This window comes from Equus quagga, chromosome 1 (genome assembly GCF_021613505.1).
Source record: "Equus quagga isolate Etosha38 chromosome 1, UCLA_HA_Equagga_1.0, whole genome shotgun sequence".
Taxonomy (NCBI): domain Eukaryota; kingdom Metazoa; phylum Chordata; class Mammalia; order Perissodactyla; family Equidae; genus Equus; species Equus quagga.
Genome location: NC_060267.1, coordinates 136,975,239 through 136,989,126, shown reverse-complemented (window position 1 = coordinate 136,989,126; position 13,888 = coordinate 136,975,239). Strand labels below are relative to the sequence as shown.

The window sequence follows — 13,888 nt, the reverse complement described above, 5'->3', positions numbered from 1 at the left end:
CATTTGTTCTTGTCTTTGGAACATAGCAAATGCTTAAAGCAGATGTGCAATGCATGCTCGACGGCTGCGTCAGGCCCTTTTGGAAAAAACAAGTCTAGACCAAGTTAGTTTTACACCAATGGCTTCCTCATATATTCCAATATATCCTATTGAGGGCCGGCCTGGTGGCGCAGCAGTTAAGTGCACAAGTTCCGCTTTGGCAGCCCGGGGTTCGCTGGTTCAGATCCTGGGTACGGACATGGCACCGCTTGGCAAACCATACTGTGGTAGGCGTCCCACATATAAAAAGTAGAGGAAGATGGGCACAGATGTTAGCTTAGGGCCAGTCTTCCTCAGCAAAAAGAGGAGGATAGGCAGCAGATGTTAGCTCAGGGCTGACTTTCCTCAAAACAAACAAACAAACAATATATCCTATTGCTTGCCATTTGTTTATCAATGATTAGGATGGGGATCAGAAAGTGACTGGGTCTGGGTGGTCCAGAAGGCCTGTAGCGGAGTGGAAGGCAAGGAGGCTGGGACAAGACCCAAAAGCCTGTCTACCTTGTGCTATAGGCTTTTTCTAGGAGGTGATAGGGAACCATGGAAGAATTTTAAGCACAGTGGTGACATGAGCAGATTTGTTTTAGAAAATATATTTTGAATGGATGAATTTGCATTGGGGGAGACTGGAAGCAGGGAGACTAGTTGAGAATTACAGTGGTCCAGGCAAGAGGCAGTGAAGGCATGAACTGAAGCAGGGGTCATAGAAGGATGGAAAAGGGAATAGAACCCAGAGGCATTACCAGAAAACCTGCAGCAGCTCTGGGTTTCAGACACACTGCAATTGCAGTGCCCATGGCACATCTGGGGACCTACATGGTCAGATGTACAGCTTGGGAACCAGGAGAGAGGTGAAAGCCAGAGACAAAGGCGAGGAAGTCTTCAGCATAAAGATGTATATACACCTCTGCAAGACTGTACTATGGAAAAGGGCCTGGCACAGAAGGAGAATCCCCCAAAGCAGAGTTTCTATGAGTGTTTTAGAAGAAAATAGAGAGAATAGTGCCTTTGAGTCCAAGGGATGAAATGGTCAAATACTGGGTCAAACTAAGGAATTTTAAATGCTCACTAGGTTTAACTATTAGTCATTGGTGACATTTAGAAGTTTGCCAGCTGACAGTGGTGGGTTGAATACTGAACAGGTAGCAGGAAGGCAGAGGCATTGAGAGTAAATTACTGGTTCGAGGAGCTTGGCAGGGAAGAGGAAGGAACAAAGGTTAAAGGAGGGTTTAGATTTCAGTGTTTGGGACTGAGGCTGAGGGAAATATCTAGAAAAGAGAAAGGGCCGCTGATAAGACAGGATCCCTGAGGTCGTGGTAGTGGTATCTGGTGTGTGTGGCATCACCTGGCAAGCTTCTTCTAAATGCCCTGGAATTTCCAAGGCTCTAAATCTGAAACTCTGGAATTGAATTCTGGCACAAGAGTCTTTAAAGCTCTGAGATTGAGTTTGAGCGTGAGAAGCATCCATTGTTAAGAACCTCCAAGGTAGAAGGAAGAATGTTCAAGCTATGCAAGGAGACAGCTCACAAGATGTAAAGCAAGGTTGCATCATGCCAAACGCACAGTAGGTGCTTAAAAAGATGATTGTTGAGTGAGTTAGAAAGTGGGTTCCTGTCCTCAAAGGGCTTCAGTATGGCTGAGGAGAAGAATCTCAGACATTGGATAAAGAAAGGGCTGTTAGGAGAGAGCTCAGGTGCAAAACAGGTTGTCAGCTCTCAAGAAGGCCTGAGGTTTCCTCCTGACTTCCTACCCCAGCCAACATCATCATCTTTGTTTCCCACAGATTATGGGGAATTTCCACCATGAGAGGGCAGGACTGTGTTAGTATGTAGGCCACGTGTTTACTGAGCACCTCCAGTTTCACAACTCTGTGTTCATTGCTGGACTGAGCTCAGGAGTTTTATTGGACAGAAGGTCTAAGATTCAGGGTTTAGTAATGGGACCTTGTTTCTCTCATTTATGGCTTGTAGTGCTCTGGCTGCAGAAGAGAAGCTAATTTAGAGTCAATTTGCACTCAGAGCAGCTTCAGGAAGAGATGGTGTTTGATATAGAACAGCCCTCCTGGTAAACATGGGCCCCTCCATGACAGACCTCAATGTGGACTCTCCTCAAGCCCACCAGGTTCTCTTAAATCCTAATAGGGTAACCAATAATCCACTAAACAAATGGTCTTCCTACCTCCTCATTTTACCAGACTTACACATAGCAAGAAAACTTTCCTAAATTTAATCCATGTCATTCCCTAGCAAAAAAACCTCCTCAGTTCCTCATTGCATCAGAATAAAATTCAAGTGGTTCAGGGGCAGTCAAAGCTTTTCAAATCTCATGCTAGCTCACTTCTTCAACCTTGATCTTCCCTAGCATGTTTCTTCATCTCTGAGCAAACTGAGCTTCTCCTGGTTTACTACACAGACCTGTTATTTAACTGCCCTCTTCCTTACCCCAGGGCTTTACACTGTCTTTCTCCATCAACACAGAGTGTCCTTCCTCTCCCCATTCCATAATATGTGGACGCAGATGTATATTGAATTACTTTCATATGCTAGACATTGTCCAACCAGCGGCTCTTAGCCGTCAATCCTGGTCTCCTCTCTCTGGGAAAATGTACATATGCATATGCACTTCCAGGTTTGCTTTCAATTTCATGAGAACTTGAAGCCATCCTTGGACCTCAGATAAGAAACCTTGTTCCTAGACCTTAGGAATTAAACATGAATGACAGGAACTAATTTTCCCAATGTTTCTTCTTTGGTCCTTTCTTCTTCTTTCTTTCTTCCTTGCCTCAGACTTCAGGTCTGTGCTGAACTCTCCCCAATCTCTATACTTCTTATGAGCTCCAACCCTGCCTCTCCAACTGCCCACAGGAATCTCAAACTCAATACACCTAAAAGTAAATGGCATCCAGGAAAAAAGAACCCACAAGAAATCTTGAATTCTAAAAATACTCCACTGGTAGGGCCAGCCCGGTGGCGCACCAGTTAAGTGTGCACGTTCTGCTTCAGTGGCCCGTGGTTCACCGGTTTGGATCCCAGGCACGGACGTGGCACTGCTTGGCAAACCATGCTGTGGTAGGTGTCCCACATATAAAGTAGAGGAAGATGGGCATGGATGTTAGCTCAGGGCCAGTCTACCTCAGCAAAAACAAAGGGGAGGAGTGGCAGCAGATGTTAGCTCAGGGCTAATCTTCCTCAAAAAATAAAAATAAAAATACTCCATTGGTGAGTTGAATTAAAGCATAGTCACTCCTAGAAAGCAAATTAGAAAGCCAAATGATCAACCTGACAAATTCTCTTAAAAAGACATTGTGGAAGGGGCCGGCCTGGTGGCACATCAGTTAAGTGTGCACATTCCACTTCAGCAGCCTGGGGTTTGCTGGTTCAGATCCTGGGTGCCAACATGGCACTGCTTGGCAAGCCATGCTGTGGCGGCATCCCACATAGAAGAACTAGAATGACCTACAACTAGGATATACAACTATGTACTGGGGCTTTGGGGAGAAAAGAAAAGAATAAGATTGGCAACAGAAGTTAGCTCAGGGCCAATCTTCTTCACCAAAAAAAAAACCCCACACACACAAAAAACACTGTAAAAATTCAAATGCATTAAAAAAACAAAATAAGTGTAAAGATATATTGCTTGGTTGCAAAGACTCGATATTGAGGATATTAGTACTACCCTTAAATTAATCTTGGAAACTCAATTCTCCCCAGTGGATTTTAAAAAAAGAAACACATTAACCTGTATCTACAGTTTACATGAAAGAAAAATTGTAAGAGATTGGCTAAGGAATTTTTGAAAAAGATCATAAGGATAGCTTGTTCTATAGATCAAAAACAAACCATGAGGGCCAGCCTGGTGGTATAGTGGTTAACTTTGCTCACTCTGCTTTGGTGTCCCAGGGTTTGTGGGTTCGGATCCCAGATGTGGACCTACACACAGCTCATCAAGCCATGCTGTGGTGGCATCTCACATAAAAAAACTGTGGCTGTGGTTAAGTTCGAGTGCTCTGCTTTGGCGGCCCAGGGTTTCACTGGTTCAAATCCTGGGCGCGGACCTAGCACTGCTCATCAGGCCATGCTGAGGCAGTGTCCCACATACCACAACTAGAAGGACCCACAGCTAAAATATATACAACTATGTACTGGGGGGCTTTGGGAAGAAGAAGGAAAAATAAAATCTTTGAAAAAGAATAGAGGAAAATTGGCATGGGTGTTAGTTCAGTGACAATCTTCCTCAAGCAAAAAGAGGAAGATTGGTAACAGATGTTAGCTCAGGGCCAATCTTCCTCACCAAACCAAACCAAACCAAACAAAACCCCCCAAAAAACCACATTTTGGTATTGGAGCTGGAATAGGCAAACAGACCCTCAAAACAGAACCGAGAGTCCAGATAACAGATCCATGTATACGTGGGAATTTAGATCACAATAAAGGTGCAGCTTTTCTAAATAGTGGATAAAGGATGATCTATGCAATAAATGGTGTTGGACAACTGACTATCAAATTAGAAAAAATAAAACTAAATTCTCTACACATCCTACCAAACACAAATTGTGGATGGATTAAAGAACTCAACCTAAAAAACAGGAATATAAAATATTAGTATTTCATACATGTCCTTCCAGGACCCTTTCTATGCATATACATACACATATGTATTTACAGCTAGACACACACACACACACACACACACACACGCACTTACACAAACCCTTTTTTTCATTAATAAAAAAGCTATTGTAAATATCATTCTGCTGTTTCACTCATTGGAAGGTGCTATTATTATCCCCATTTCACAAATGAGAAATCTAAGTCACAGAGAGATGAGGTTCCTTGCCCAAGTTCACACAGCTAGGAATATGCCAAACTGGGATTCTAACCCTGGGCATCTGGCTTCAAATCCTATAAGGCTGGCCTGTGGTAGAAAGCTTTGGAGGATTTTGAACAAGGAAACGGCATGTTTTATGCTTTAAAAAGACCTTCCTAGACAATGTAGAGAACAGACATAGTAGAGCAAGGGTAGAAGCATGGGGACTAGTTAAGGGACCTGCTCACATCTGGGGACACATGATAGTGGCTTGCACTACAGCAGTAGGTGGTGAGAAGTGCCAGATTAGGACATGTTCTGGAGGTATAGCACATAGGAATTGCTTACGGATTGAATGGGGAATTTGAAATGGAAAGAAGAGTCATGGGAGACTTGTGAATTTTTGGTCTGAGTAAACAGTGAAAGATAGTGGCATTACTGAGCTGGGAAGTACTGGGGGGATGGCAAGTTTGGGGATAAAATTGAGTTTTGTTTGGGACATGCTAAATTTGAGTGCCAATATAACATTCAAATGGAAGTGTTGAATGGACAATGAAATATATTGAGTGTGGAGTTCAGGGATTTTGGTTAGGGCTAGAAATAAAAACCTGGAAGTCATCAATGTATTGGAGGTACTAAGGTAAAGAGATTGGATGAGAAGACTAGGAAATGAGTCTACATAGATGGAGCAGAGGCTGAAGATAGAGCCCTCTGACTCTCCTGTGCAGTACTCCTAGCAATTTCATACTTATTTAACGATTCCTCTAATTTCTGCATGTCCTACTAGACCTAAGCTCCTTGGCTGCAGGGACTTTGATCTCTTTTCCTCACCATTATATCTAACAACATGGTGCCTGGCTTTTAGCTGGGCTCAAAGAACCAGAGGCATTTTTAAAAGGTGATTTGGCAGTATCTATCACAACGTAAATCAAGCACAGCAGCTGACTCACCAATTCCATTTCTAGTAATATAACCCAAAACATTTTCACATCTATGCAGAAAGAAGTACATCCAAAGGTGTTCCCGCCGGCACTATTTGTAATTGTGAAAAATTGGAAACAGATGACCTGCAAAAGGAGTATGGTCAAACAGATGACAATACATTCATACCAGGAAATACTGAGAAGGGTCCAGCACTGTGGACAGAGTGTAGGCTCTGGAGCAAGATGGCCAGGGTTAAAATCTTAGCTTGGCCACATACTAGCTTTATTACCTTGAGCAATTACCACACCTCTCTGTTCCTTAGTTTGTTAATTTGTGAAAGAGAGATAATAATAGCACCTTCTACTAAGTGAAAAAAGCAGAATGATATTTATAATAGCCTATTAACGAAAAAAGAAGTTTGTGTAAATGTGTGTGTATAGCTGTCAATATAGATATGTATGTAGATGCATAGAAAGGGTCCTGGAAGGATGGGAACCAAACTCTATAGACAGTGGCAACAACCCTGGATAGGGTAAAGGGAGTCTGAGCAGGTTAATGGAAATATTCTCATGTTGCTATTAATACTTTTGTATTATTTTTTTACAACTTTATCAATAATTAGTGTAATTATAATCAATAAAGGCAAACATGAATAAGATGAAAGATGTATGTATAAGATATATATGTAATATATGCTGTGTGATAGATTATATGTTTTTTTAAGATTTTATTTTACTTTCTTCCTTTTTCTCCCCAAAGCCCCCCTGGTACATAGTTCTATATTCTTAGTTGTGGGTCCTTCTAGTTGTGGCATGTGGGATGCCGCCTCAGCATGGCCTGATGAGCGGCGCCAGCACCCAAGATTCGAACCGGTGAAACCTGGGGCCACTGCAGCGGAGCGCGCAAACTTAACCACTCAGCCATGGGGCTGGCCCCAGACAGATTATATTTTCCAAAGATGGCCACACCAACCTATATCCCATTCCATACGCTTTTCCCACAATGTGATTTGATGTTGGTATTCCTTCATCAAGGGCGGTACCTTATTTCCTCCCCTTGAACCAAAAGGACCTTTGTAACTGCTTGGATTATTAAAATGTGGTAGAATTAACAATGTGTGTCTTCAAAGGTTAGGTCATAAAAGGAGATAACTTTCACCTGGCTCACTCTCTCTTAAGACAGTTGTCCTTGGAACTCAGCCACCATGTTACCACATGGAGAGATCGTGTGTGTGTGTGTGTGTGTGTGTGTGTGTGTGTTCTGATTAACAGGCCCAGCTAGGGCTCCAGCTGACAGTCACCATCAACCACCAGATACATGAGTAAATAACTCTTCCTATGATTGCAGCTTCCAGCCTTCAACTCTTCTAGCTGAAGCCCTAGACATCAAGGCGCTGAGATAAACCATTCCCACTGTGGCCTGTCCAGATTCCTGTCTCACAGAAACCATGAGAGACTGTTTTTCATATGTATATATTTTATATGCATATATATTTTGAAAATGGAATATCATACACATCGTTTTATATCTTATTCTTATGACTTAAGAGTATATCACAAATATGTTTCTTTGTCAATAGATGCCTTAGTACAGCATCATTATTAATGGCTTTCTTTAACAATTGTCAAAAATTGTATATTTTACCATAATTTAACAAACCCTTACTTTTGGGCATTTGGGATGCTGCAAACTATTTCCTACTAGAAGCACCATTCCAAAGCACATATATATGCACATATTTTTATACATATCCTTAAAAGTTTTGGCTTAATTTTTATTTTTATTATTTTTATTTATTTACTTATTTTTAAAGATTGGCAACTGAGCTAACAACTGTTGCCAATCTTTTTGGGTTTTTCTTTTTGCTTTATCTCTCCAAATCCCCCCACCCAGTACATAGTTGTATATTTTAGTTGTGGGTCCTTCTAGTCATGGCATGTGGGACACTGCCTCAGCGTGGCCTGACCAGCAGAGCCATGTCCGTGCCCAGGATTTGAACCAGTGAAACCCTGGGCCGCGAAGCGGAGCGCACAAACTTAACCACTGGGCCATGGGGCCAGCCCTTGGCTTAATTTTTAAATCTTTATTTCCTGGGGAGAAATTGCCACTAGTTAAAAATGTTATCAGCCCAATAAATGTTTATTTAATAAAGTAATATTGAAAACAAGGTTAGATCTGTGTCCTTAAAGGCAACTCACCTTTACCAGGGGAAAGACAGGTGAACCAATCATAATAAACAAGATTCCAATATATATACATATATATTTTTTTTTTTTTTGAGGAAGATCAGCCCTGAGCTAACTTTTGCCAGTCCTCCTCTTTTTGCTAACGAAGCCTGGCCCTGAGCTAACATCCGTGCCCATCTTCCTCTACTTTATATGTGGGACGCCTGTCACAGCATGGCGTGCCAAGCGGTGCCATGTCCGCACCTGGGATCCCAACCGTCGAACCCCGGGCACGGAGAAGCTGAACTTGTGAACTTAACCTCTGCGCCACCAGGCCGGCCCCAAGATTCCAATATGCTGTGTGTGCACCCCTGTGCTTGATATGTGACCTCATTCTCTATTTTGCAAATGCAATAATTCTACAGAAAGACTGTTTCCCTTGTATTCACTGGAGAAGATTTATTACCAGTTACTCAAAGCAAGAGTTTCTAATTTGACATTTTTTTCCTTAAGATTGGCACCTGAGTTAAACTGGAAGCTGAAAATCACATATAAGAAATATACAAATACACGCAAGAACTAAATAAGAAAGCCTGTTACACATAGATATCTTGATTATCAGTAAACACACAACTCGTGTATGGGGTGTAAATAGTTTGGGTTATGTACGGACTTGCACAGCCAGGAGGCTCCCTAACATCACTGGCTTCACACCGGCGTTTCTACTGTGGTGCAGCAGTAACTTGAGCGAGGCTTCGTGGCTCTACCTATCCATAATACTTGACAACAGGTCCTAGAAGGTACTGGAAGTCATAATGGCACTTCCTACACTGTCGGAAGTAAGTGTGCAGCAAGGCAGTTAAGATTCAATCTTGTAAGGTAAATGGAAAGCCAGAAAACTGGGCGGCGAACCAGGCCGCGGTAGAAGGAAGCGGAAGCCCAGCGTGGTCCTGCGGCATGAGGGCCACCAGGCGACGGCCTCAGAACGTAGGCAGAAATTCCCGGCCCAGCGCGCTGATCCCCAAGGCCCAACTCTCCTTCGACCAGATAACGGCCGGGAAACAACCATCTTTTATCCACTCCAAGGACGTCAGGATGTTTTCTCCGTGTCTGACACCCGAGTACAAACAGTGAAGTGAGAAGTCCATCAGAAAAACGCTGGTTAAAAATATCCCGGCGGGCGGCGCTGGTAGGCGACAGCCGGAAGAGACGCTTTGATCATCCTCCAATAAGCCGAACTCGCTCCTCTGCTGCCTCCCGCCGCAGTTGGCACCGGCTGTACCCCGGTAAGACTCTGGGTCCGACGGCTGGCGGAGGGGCGCTATTGCCCAGTGCCTACAGCAACCCTGGCGACCGCGGGTCGACCCCGGGCCAACCCCAGGCCGGAAGTGACGCAACCGCGCTGAGCACTTCCGGAGCTGCGGCGACGGCTCCGCCGGAGGAAGCAGCGCGGGCCCTGACCGGCGTCGGCCCGCCGTCGCCGCCGCTGCCGCGCCTGGGTCTTATCCCTCTGGCCTGGCCCGACCCGCTCTGGCCCGCCCGGGCTCAGCGGCCGCGGGGCCGCGGCTCCGGGTAAGTGCGCGGCTCGAGTTGCGGCCTTGTTTACCCCGGCGGGCCGGGGGAGGGGGTGGACTCTCCGCGCGCCTCCCTAGCCCGGCCGGGGCTCCGCCTTCCTCGCCGCCTGCAAGGCCCCGGTGACCCCGGCCGCCTCTACACGGTCTCAGCGCCCTCGCCGCCCGCTGAGGGGCGGCTGAAGGCTGCAGGCGGGCGCCCGGCGTCTCCTTTTTTCTTCCTTCCGCTGCCTTCTCAGCTCGCGGAGAGGTCGGAGGCCAGTACCTCTGACCGACTAGCGCCGGCGCATCTGGGCCCTCCACGCCGGCTGCGCCGGGGAAAACGCGCCGCTTCCGGGGCTCCCCACTCGAGTCTTCATTGGGAGCTCTTGCAGTGCCGCCCGCGCGGCTAATTAACGCCCGCCTGTGAAGGGTTCCCCAGCGCTTGGACTCCGTGTCCTCGCGGATATCCCGGCGCCTCACCGGACGCTGCTGTGCTGGTTGCGGGAGAGGCAGCCTTGTTCTCTGATGATTTCACCTCACTACTGATTGTTGCCCTGTCCCGTAGAACTTTCTGCCACAATGGACAGGTTCTATACCTATGCTGATAAGTAGGGTAGCCACTAGCCACATGTGGCCATTGAGCATTTGACTTGTGGCTAGTGTAATTGAAAAACCAGATTTTAAATTTTATTTAATTTTTAAGTTGGGTTAAATTTAAATAACCACACATGGCTAGTGGCTGCCACATCAGACGGGACAGATATAGCGTAGGGTTTTGAAACTATTTTTGTGCCAAGTATTTCTCTTCGGAGATGTAGACTTAGTAAACGACCATTCATTGCTAAATATTGTATCTGGAATAAACATTGTCAGACTAACCAAAAGGTCTGTGTTTTGTTGTTGTCAGCTGTAAGCTGAGAAGTCTTCAGTTTGGATCTTTTAGTCCAGGGTGAGTGTCAGGTCTTTTGAATACATGACTTTGGCTCTGAGGTAATTCTATTACTCCTTCTCTGTGTTGGATATAGGGATAATATTCAACATCTGAAGGAGATCAAAGCATTGTTATCAGTTCTGTTAATAAAATAATAACATACTAGCCCGTTTGAACAATGTCAGTGCTCTTTCAGGTAGAATAGGGATATTTAACTTTGAAAAGATTAAAAATTAAGTTTTTATTTAAATCTGGACCTAGAACACTCAGTAAGTACAAAGGGGCATTTTCTTTTTTTGGAGGGGGAGCATGAAGTTTTCCCCTGCTTCTTGAGTATTTAGTTAGTGAGAGACCTATGGGAAACCTGTAAGCCCAAATCCAGGGGAGAAATCCGGAGAAAGTGAAAAGCATGCTCTTTTGTTGTGATTCTGGGGGCTTTGTGGATAGTATTAGGCTCCCTGGGAGGGTGATGGGGAGTTATGAATCCCCATAGGCCATGGATCTGGTGGAAGTGTCATGCTGGGTCCTACTGGTTGCCAGCAGTGTGATTCTGGGCAAGTTACTTAACCTATTTGAACTCTAGTTTCCTCATTTGTAAGAAGGAGATGATAACCACTTTGTAGGGTTGTGAAGATTTAATGAGAATGAACCTCACCTGAAATTGGGTCTCATTAAATGAGAGCTGTTATTGGTAGTGATAATTTTTAGATGGGAGCAAAATTCATAGATACTATTTGCCCAATAAGTAATATGTTACATAAAAATACAGGTAACAGAGCAGAGGTTCACTGGTTCAGATCCTGGCTGTGGACCTACACCCTGCTCATCAGGCCATGCTGTGGTGACATCCTGCTTAGAAGAACTAGAATGACCGACAACTAGGATATACAGCTATGTACTGGGGCTTTGGGGTGGGGGGAAAAAAGAGGAAGATTGGCAACAGATGTTAGCTCAGGGCCACTCTTCCTCACCAAAAAAAAAGGTGGGGGGGCGGCAAAATCAGGGACCTGATTCAAATCTAACAGGCCAGAGCAGGCTTCCCTGAGGAAATAGAAAAGAAAAGAGGTTAAAAGAAATCAATTATTCCTCAACTATTTTGGAAATAACCTTCCACAATCATTGTTTGGACTTGGATTTCATTTAGCTTATATTTGCTTGTCTACATTTGAGGTATTTTTTTGGAAGTTGTAAGCTCTGGTTTTCCAAGAAATTTTAAAGGATAAAGAAGTAGACATAAAATTTCTAATTTGGTAAGCAAGTAGTAATTTTTTAGTCTTGGATAGTGGGATCTGTGTCTTTGAGAAAGTCAGATGGCCCTTGGGCAGTCCAAAGAGAGGTGGGAAATGGGTGTTAATATTGCTTGGTGTGCATCCTATTGGGGACATTTTTTATTTGAAAATAATTTTTTCGTGAGTAAAGTGAGATCTGTAATGTTGGCAGTGTTCTGTAAATGTTAGTTTACCACGGTGGAGGTGCCTTTATAATATGAGTCCAGTTTTAAGTCAGGTACAGTTTACTTTGTTAACCTCTATGTAACGTTTAGGATTGAAATTGTGGTAGTTAGCTTAGGGAATCTGAACGATAGGGGTAAGGTGGTGGGTTTTCAAACTGAGAGAGGGAATTGAGTATCCTTTTCCATCGCTAGTACCCCAGGTTAAATTATTGTCAGCTGTTAACTTTGAATACTTTTTTTTTTTTTTAAGATTTTATTTTTTTCCTTTTACTCCCCAAAGCCCCCCGGTACATAGTTGTATATTCTTCATTGTGGGTCCTTCTAGTTGTGGGATGTGGGATGCTGCCTCAGCGTAGTTTGATGAGCAGTGCCATGTGTGCGCCCAGGATTCGAACCAACAAAACACTGGGCCGCCTGCAGCGGAGTGTGTGAATTTAACCACTCAGCCACGGGGCTAGCCCCTGAATGCTTCTTTTTTTGGAAGGCCACGTAACTCTTGTCAATATAATTATGACATAAAGATTTCTGTGGGGTTATTATAAAGAAATAATTTCATAGTTCTACTGGTCCCTTGCTGCTTGTCCTTTTAAATGTCTTTGCTTTTAAAAGAATAAATTTGTGAAAGCAGGGTACCAATTAAAAAATATATAAATAGAATTCTCTCTTTTCCTTTTAGATGGAAATTATATGACATAGAATATTTGGGTGACATCTTCCTGAAAGATCTTCAAGAATTACAGGTATTTTTAATTTAAAGATTAACTTTTTTCTCCTAAAGGAAAAATATCGTAGTTAAGTTCGGTTGTGATTAGGTAGTTCTGCCATACAAACCAATTTGTTAAAAGTCAAACTGTGAATATTACATTACTGCCTCTCATTAATGAGATTTTTCAAAAAGATTTGAGCACTTACATTTTGTATTTAGTCCGGATTTAGTTATGTAAATTATTTACATACCATTCAATTCAGATGTTCTTGCATTTTAAGATCCTTTTGGGTTTTTAGATTTAAATTATTATTTGATATTGTTTCTTGCCAATGGTCACTTGGGATAGTACTTGTGCAGAGAAGTTAATGGATATTTTCCAAAATCGTCTCTGAGATGAAGTTAGGACTTGTGACCGTTTTGCTTTCTCAACTATTGTTCTCTTTTTCATTTATACATAATTGAGTAACATTTTGATCTGTGAAGATTTTTCAGTAGCTGGTTCCATATGAACTCTTGTTTCTTCACCCTAAATAGATTTCTGGTTTTCCCTAGCCTTGATCCTGCTAAGGCAGAATATCTATAGTGTTCCTTCATTATTGGGTCAGTTTCTTTGCCTCTAGGGTACCTCTTCTATAGAACCCTTTAAAACTGAAAAATCAGTTAACTTTGCAGACTAGAGGAGGATGTTGAAGAGCTATGTGGAGTGGTTTTTTTTTTTTTGGTGAGGAAGTTTGGCCCTGGGGTAACATCTCTGCCAGTCTTCCTCTATTTTGTATATGGGATGCCACCACAACATGGCTTGATGAGTGGTACGTAGGTCTGTGCCCAGGATCTGGATCCACAAACCTCAGGCTGCTGAAGCAGAGTGTGCAAACTTAACCACTGTGCCACTGGGCTGGCCCCATGTTGCTTTTTTTTTCTGTACTAATTATGCACCTGTTTTCCAGATAGAGTGATGTCTGTGAAACAGTGATATTCTTTTCCTAGATATTATAGTGGGAAGGAGCTGTATCCCTATTTATGTACTGTCTGTGTCACCACTCAGTGGGGCATGATTACCAAGGAGATTTTAAACTCTGGTAGTTCACCTTTTACGTTGTTTCCCCAGTGGGCAGCCAGCTGTTGGGATGTGCTTGTCTCTTAAGGACTCCAGCAGGAAGGACAAGTCCATGGGAATTTGACTTCTTGACATGGAGCAAACAGCCTTACTCTTTCACGCCAGGCCCTTCTTGTAAAGTTACCATTGTCTGCCACTTCTGCCCCTCTAGAAAAGGGTTTCCCTTTGATAAACCTGGGCAGGGAGATGAT

The 13,888-nt window shown here is 43.6% G+C and overlaps 1 protein-coding gene across 2 annotated transcripts in view; it reads left to right on the top strand.

The window, feature by feature from the left end:
* Positions 1 to 8,361: 8,361 nt before the first annotated feature.
* The window catches only part of ARIH2 (ariadne RBR E3 ubiquitin protein ligase 2), a 49,442-nt gene continuing 43,915 nt past the window's right edge, over positions 8,362 to 13,888 (top strand). Inside the window, exons 1-2 of one of the 2 annotated variants that reach the window (XM_046665442.1) lie at positions 8,362 to 9,506; positions 12,548 to 12,611. The gene's annotated coding sequence lies outside the window, so the exon portion shown is untranslated. The remainder of the gene's footprint in view (positions 9,507 to 12,547; positions 12,612 to 13,888) is intronic. The other variant, XM_046665439.1, reaches the window with a different exon arrangement.